Source organism: Ambystoma mexicanum (assembly GCF_040938575.1).
Source record: "Ambystoma mexicanum isolate Mex_15411 chromosome 12 unlocalized genomic scaffold, UKY_AmexF1_1 Mex_chr12_unloc.1, whole genome shotgun sequence".
NCBI lineage: Eukaryota > Metazoa > Chordata > Amphibia > Caudata > Ambystomatidae > Ambystoma > Ambystoma mexicanum.
Genome location: NW_027182322.1, coordinates 13,468,566 through 13,475,648, shown reverse-complemented (window position 1 = coordinate 13,475,648; position 7,083 = coordinate 13,468,566). Strand labels below are relative to the sequence as shown.

The following is a 7,083-nucleotide window of genomic DNA, read 5'->3' as shown; positions in this document are numbered from 1 at the left end:
AATTGGTTAACAATACAAAAACACAAAGAGAATATACCATAAATAGCTTTGAAAGAAGATTTTACTTTATATGTCGCTAGAAACAAATGTCTGAGTGTAGGGTGTCGTGTTTTTGGTCTATCTCATTTACAGCTATTATAAAGACAATGTTTCTGAAGGAAGGATACATTAGAAAAGTGCCAAGTTTCTGGCAGTGATGTTGTATTGCTTATGAGCAATATGTTCCTGTTGCAATGGAAGGCAGACTGCTTTTGATTCAGTTGCATGCTGTATTAGATACATAGGTTCAACTTGGGTCAAATACTAAGATTAAAGCATCGGCCAAAAATAAACATTCCTCACATGCATAATGTTCCTTGTTTGAATAAGAAAGTAAAAAACGCGACTCTGGTGGGATTCGAACCCACAAGCTTTGAATGACTTTGCCAATTCACTTAGAAGTCCAACGCGCTATCCATTGCGCCACAGAGCCAGATGCAAATCCACTTGCGTACAGTAAGGGATGATCGAAGTTTTGTCAATCCAGTGTTTACTTCACATCACATTATCAAGCCTTCTGGGATACATGAAAGAATTATTGTTTTCTGAAACATAAAATGTCTGTAGCAAGAATCACACTTCTGTGTGAAACCTTGAACTGCACCTTTGTTCGCTTGGGGAGAAATTCAGAGAATAGGGTATTACAGTATTTTCTTGCCAAGTGAATAGGTTTGGACAACAATTCCATACCTTAATAAAAAAGAACTGGATAAAAAGTGCAGACATACAATTGGTTAACAATACAAAAACACAAAGAGAATATACCATAAATAGCTTTGAAAGAAGATTTTACTTTATATGTCGCTAGAAACAAATGTCTGAGTGTAGGGTGTCGTGTTTTTGGTCTATCTCATTTACAGCTATTATAAAGACAATGTTTCTGAAGGAAGGATACATTAGGAAAGTGCAAAGTTTCTGGCAGTGATGTTGTATTGCTTATGAGCAATATGTTCCTGTTGCAATGGAAGGCAGACTGCTTTTGATTCAGTTGCATGCTGTATTAGATACATAGGTTCAACTTGGGTCAAATACTAAGATTAAAGCATCGGCCAAAAATAAACATTCCTCACATGCATAATGTTCCTTGTTTGAATAAGAAAGTAAAAAATTCGACTCTGGTGGGATTCGAACCCACAACCTTTGAATGACTTTGCAAATTCACTTAGAAGTCCAACGCGCTATCCATTCCGCCACAGATCCAGACGAAAGTTAACTTGCGTACATTAAGGGATGATCGAAGTTTTGTCAATCCAGTGTTTACTTCACATCATATTATCAAGCCTTCTGGGATACATCAAAGAATGATTGTTTTCTGAAACATAAAATGTCTGTAGCAAGAATCACACTTCTGTGTGAAACCTTGAACTGCACCTTTGTTCGCTTGGGGAGAAATTCAGAGAATAGGGTATTACAGTATTTTCTTGCCAAGTGAATTGGTTTGGACAACAATTCCATACCTTAATAAAAAAGAACTGGATAAAAAGTGCAGACATACCATTGGTTAACAATACAAAAACACAAAGAGAATATACCATAAATAGCATTTAAAGAAGATTTTACTTTATATGTCGCTAGAAACAAATGTCTGAGTGTAGGGTGTCGTGTTTTTGGTCTATCTCATTTACAGCTATTATAAAGACAATGTTTCTGAAGGAAGGATACATTAGGAAAGTGCAAAGTTTCTGGCAGTGATGTTGTATTGCTTATGAGCAATATGTTCCTGTTGCAATGGAAGGCAGACTGCTTTTGATTCAGTTGCATGCTGTATTAGATACATAGGTTCAACTTGGGTCAAATACTAAGATTAAAGCATCGGCCAAAAATAGACATTCCTCACATGCATAATGTTCCTTGTTTGAAAAAGAAAGTAAAAAATGCGACTCTGGTGGGATTCGAACCCACAACCTTTGAATGACTTTGCCAATTCACTTAGAAGTGCAACGCGCTATCCATTGCGCCACAGAGCCAGATGCAAATCCACTTGCGTACAGTAAGGGATGATCGAAGTTTTGTCAATCCAGTGTTTACTTCACATCACATTATCAAGCCTTCTGGGATACATGAAAGAATGATTGTTTTCTGAAACATAAAATGTCTGTAGCAAGAATCACACTTCTGTGTGAAACCTTGAACTGCACCTTTGTTCGCTTGGGGAGAAATTCAGAGAATAGGGTATTACTGTATTTTCTTGCCAAGTGAATAGGTTTGGACAACAATTCCATACCTTAATAAAAAAGAACTGGATAAAAAATGCAGACATACAATTGGTTAACAATACAAAAACACAAAGAGAATATACCATAAATAGCTTTGAAAGAAGATTTTACTTTATATGTCGCTAGAAACAAATGTCTGAGTGTAGGGTGTCGTGTTTTGGTCTATCTCATTTACAGCTATTATAAAGACAATGTTTCTGAAGGAAGGATACATTAGGAAAGTGCAAAGTTTCTGGCAGTGATGTTGTATTGCTTATGAGCAATATGTTCCTGTTGCAATGGAAGGCAGACTGCTTTTGATTCAGTTGCATGCTGTATTAGATACATAGGTTCAACTTGGGTCAAATACTAAGATTAAAGCATCGGCCAAAAATAAACATTCCTCACATGCATAATGTTCCTTGTTTGAATAAGAAAGTAAAAAACGCGACTCTGGTGGGATTCGAACCCACAAGCTTTGAATGACTTTGCCAATTCACTTAGAAGTCCAACGCGCTATCCATTGCGCCACAGAGCCAGATGCAAATCCACTTGCGTACAGTAAGGGATGATCGAAGTTTTGTCAATCCAGTGTTTACTTCACATCACATTATCAAGCCTTCTGGGATACATGAAAGAATTATTGTTTTCTGAAACATAAAATGTCTGTAGCAAGAATCACACTTCTGTGTGAAACCTTGAACTGCACCTTTGTTCGCTTGGGGAGAAATTCAGAGAATAGGGTATTACAGTATTTTCTTGCCAAGTGAATAGGTTTGGACAACAATTCCATACCTTAATAAAAAAGAACTGGATAAAAAGTGCAGACATACAATTGGTTAACAATACAAAAACACAAAGAGAATATACCATAAATAGCTTTGAAAGAAGATTTTACTTTATATGTCGCTAGAAACAAATGTCTGAGTGTAGGGTGTCGTGTTTTTGGTCTATCTCATTTACAGCTATTATAAAGACAATGTTTCTGAACGAAGGATACATTAGAAAAGTGCCAAGTTTCTGGCAGTGATGTTGTATTGCTTATGAGCAATATGTTCCTGTTGCAATGGAAGGCAGACTGCTTTTGATTCAGTTGCATGCTGTATTAGATACATAGGTTCAACTTGGGTCAAATACTAAGATTAAAGCATCGGCCAAAAATAAACATTCCTCACATGCATAATGTTCCTTGTTTGAATAAGAAAGTAAAAAATGCGACTCTGGTGGGATTCGAACCCACAACCTTTGAATGACTTTGTCAATTCACTTAGAAATCCAACATCCATTGCGCAACAAAGCCAGATGAAAATCCACTTGCGTACAGTAAGGGATGATCGAAGTTTTGTCAATCCAGTGTTTACTTCACATCACATTATCAAGCCTTCTGGGATACATGAAAGAATGATTGTTTTCTGAAACATAAAATGTCTGTAGCTAGAATCACACTTCTGTGTGAAACCTTGAACTGCACCTTTGTTCGCTTGGGGAGAAATTCAGAGAATAGGGTATTACAGTATTTTCTTGCCAAGTGAATATGTTTGGACAACAATTCCATACCTTAATAAAAAAGAACTGGATAAAAAGTGCAGACATACAATTGGTTAACAATACAAAAACACAAAGAGAATATACCATAAATAGCTTTGAAAGAAGATTTTACTTTATATGTCGCTAGAAACAAATGTCTGAGTGTAGGGTGTCGTGTTTTTGGTCTATCTCATTTACAGCTATTATAAAGACAATGTTTCTGAAGGAAGGATACATTAGAAAAGTGCCAAGTTTCTGGCAGTGATGTTGTATTGCTTATGAGCAATATGTTCCTGTTGCAATGGAAGGCAGACTGCTTTCGATTCAGTTGCATGCTGTATTAGATACATAGGTTCAACTTGGGTCAAATACTAAGATTAAAGCATCGGCCAAAAATAAACATTCCTCACATGCATAATGTTCCTTGTTTGAATAAGAAAGTAAAAAATGTGACTCTGGTGGGATTCGAACCCACAACCTTTGAATGACTTTGCCAATTCACTTAGAAGTCCAACGCGCTATCCATTGCGCCACAGAGCCAGATGAAAATCAATTTGCGTAAATTAAGGGGTGATCGAAGTTTTGTCAATCCATTGTTTACTTCACATCATATTATCAAGCCTTCTGGGATACAAGAAAGAATAATTGTTTTCTGAAACATAAAATGTCTGTAGAAGAATCACACTTCTGGGTGAAACCTTGAACTACACCTTTGTTCCTTTAGGGATAAATTCGGAGAATAGGGTATTACTGTATTTTCTTGCAAACTGAATACGTTTGGACAACAATTCCATACCTTAATAGAAAAGAACTGGATAAAAAGTGCAGCCATACAATTGGTTAACAATACAAAAACACAAAGAGAATATACCATAAATAGCTTTGAAAGAAGATTTTACTTTATATGTCTCTAGAAACAAATGTCTGAGTGTAGGGTGTCGTGTTTTTGGTCTATCTCATTTACAGCTATTATAAAGACAATGTTTCTGAAGGAAGGATACATTAGGAAAGTGCAAAGTTTCTGGCAGTGATGTTGTATTGCTTATGAGCAATATGTTCCTGTTGCAATGGAAGGCAGACTGCTTTTGATTCAGTTGCATGCTGTATTAGATACATAGGTTCAACTTGGGTCAAATACTAAGATTAAAGCATCGGCCAAAAATAAACATTCCTCACATGCATAATGTTCCTTGTTTGAATAAGAAAGTAAAAAACGCGACTCTGGTGGGATTCGAACCCACAAGCTTTGAATGACTTTGCCAATTCACTTAGAAGTCCAACGCGCTATCCATTGCGCCACAGAGCCAGATGCAAATCCACTTGCGTACAGTAAGGGATGATCGAAGTTTTGTCAATCCAGTGTTTACTTCACATCACATTATCAAGCCTTCTGGGATACATGAAAGAATTATTGTTTTCTGAAACATAAAATGTCTGTAGCAAGAATCACACTTCTGTGTGAAACCTTGAACTGCACCTTTGTTCGCTTGGGGAGAAATTCAGAGAATAGGGTATTACAGTATTTTCTTGCCAAGTGAATAGGTTTGGACAACAATTCCATACCTTAATAAAAAAGAACTGGATAAAAAGTGCAGACATACAATTGGTTAACAATACAAAAACACAAAGAGAATATACCATAAATAGCTTTGAAAGAAGATTTTACTTTATATGTCGCTAGAAACAAATGTCTGAGTGTAGGGTGTCGTGTTTTTGGTCTATCTCATTTACAGCTATTATAAAGACAATGTTTCTGAACGAAGGATACATTAGAAAAGTGCCAAGTTTCTGGCAGTGATGTTGTATTGCTTATGAGCAATATGTTCCTGTTGCAATGGAAGGCAGACTGCTTTTGATTCAGTTGCATGCTGTATTAGATACATAGGTTCAACTTGGGTCAAATACTAAGATTAAAGCATCGGCCAAAAATAAACATTCCTCACATGCATAATGTTCCTTGTTTGAATAAGAAAGTAAAAAATGCGACTCTGGTGGGATTCGAACCCACAACCTTTGAATGACTTTGTCAATTCACTTAGAAATCCAACATCCATTGCGCAACAAAGCCAGATGAAAATCCACTTGCGTACAGTAAGGGATGATCGAAGTTTTGTCAATCCAGTGTTTACTTCACATCACATTATCAAGCCTTCTGGGATACATGAAAGAATGATTGTTTTCTGAAACATAAAATGTCTGTAGCTAGAATCACACTTCTGTGTGAAACCTTGAACTGCACCTTTGTTCGCTTGGGGAGAAATTCAGAGAATAGGGTATTACAGTATTTTCTTGCCAAGTGAATATGTTTGGACAACAATTCCATACCTTAATAAAAAAGAACTGGATAAAAAGTGCAGACATACAATTGGTTAACAATACAAAAACACAAAGAGAATATACCATAAATAGCTTTGAAAGAAGATTTTACTTTATATGTCGCTAGAAACAAATGTCTGAGTGTAGGGTGTCGTGTTTTTGGTCTATCTCATTTACAGCTATTATAAAGACAATGTTTCTGAAGGAAGGATACATTAGAAAAGTGCCAAGTTTCTGGCAGTGATGTTGTATTGCTTATGAGCAATATGTTCCTGTTGCAATGGAAGGCAGACTGCTTTCGATTCAGTTGCATGCTGTATTAGATACATAGGTTCAACTTGGGTCAAATACTAAGATTAAAGCATCGGCCAAAAATAAACATTCCTCACATGCATAATGTTCCTTGTTTGAATAAGAAAGTAAAAAATGTGACTCTGGTGGGATTCGAACCCACAACCTTTGAATGACTTTGCCAATTCACTTAGAAGTCCAACGCGCTATCCATTGCGCCACAGAGCCAGATGAAAATCAATTTGCGTAAATTAAGGGGTGATCGAAGTTTTGTCAATCCATTGTTTACTTCACATCATATTATCAAGCCTTCTGGGATACAAGAAAGAATAATTGTTTTCTGAAACATAAAATGTCTGTAGAAGAATCACACTTCTGGGTGAAACCTTGAACTACACCTTTGTTCCTTTAGGGATAAATTCGGAGAATAGGGTATTACTGTATTTTCTTGCAAACTGAATACGTTTGGACAACAATTCCATACCTTAATAGAAAAGAACTGGATAAAAAGTGCAGCCATACAATTGGTTAACAATACAAAAACACAAAGAGAATATACCATAAATAGCTTTGAAAGAAGATTTTACTTTATATGTCTCTAGAAACAAATGTCTGAGTGTAGGGTGTCGTGTTTTTGGTCTATCTCATTTACAGCTATTATAAAGACAATGTTTCTGAAGGAAGGATACATTAGGAAAGTGCAAAGTTTCTGGCA

General features: G+C 36.2%; 2 non-coding genes across 2 annotated transcripts; both read right to left on the bottom strand.

Annotated features, from left to right (window-relative positions):
- Positions 1–4,211: 4,211 nt before the first annotated feature.
- TRNAR-UCU (transfer RNA arginine (anticodon UCU)) lies at positions 4,212–4,301 on the bottom strand. Its single transcript is given in 2 exon segments — positions 4,212–4,247; positions 4,265–4,301. It is a non-coding gene; the product is annotated as a tRNA-Arg (tRNA).
- A 2,205-nt stretch (positions 4,302–6,506) lies between these two features.
- On the bottom strand, positions 6,507–6,596 carry TRNAR-UCU (transfer RNA arginine (anticodon UCU)). The gene is given in 2 exon segments: positions 6,507–6,542; positions 6,560–6,596. It is a non-coding gene; the product is annotated as a tRNA-Arg (tRNA).
- Positions 6,597–7,083: the final 487 nt, after the last annotated feature.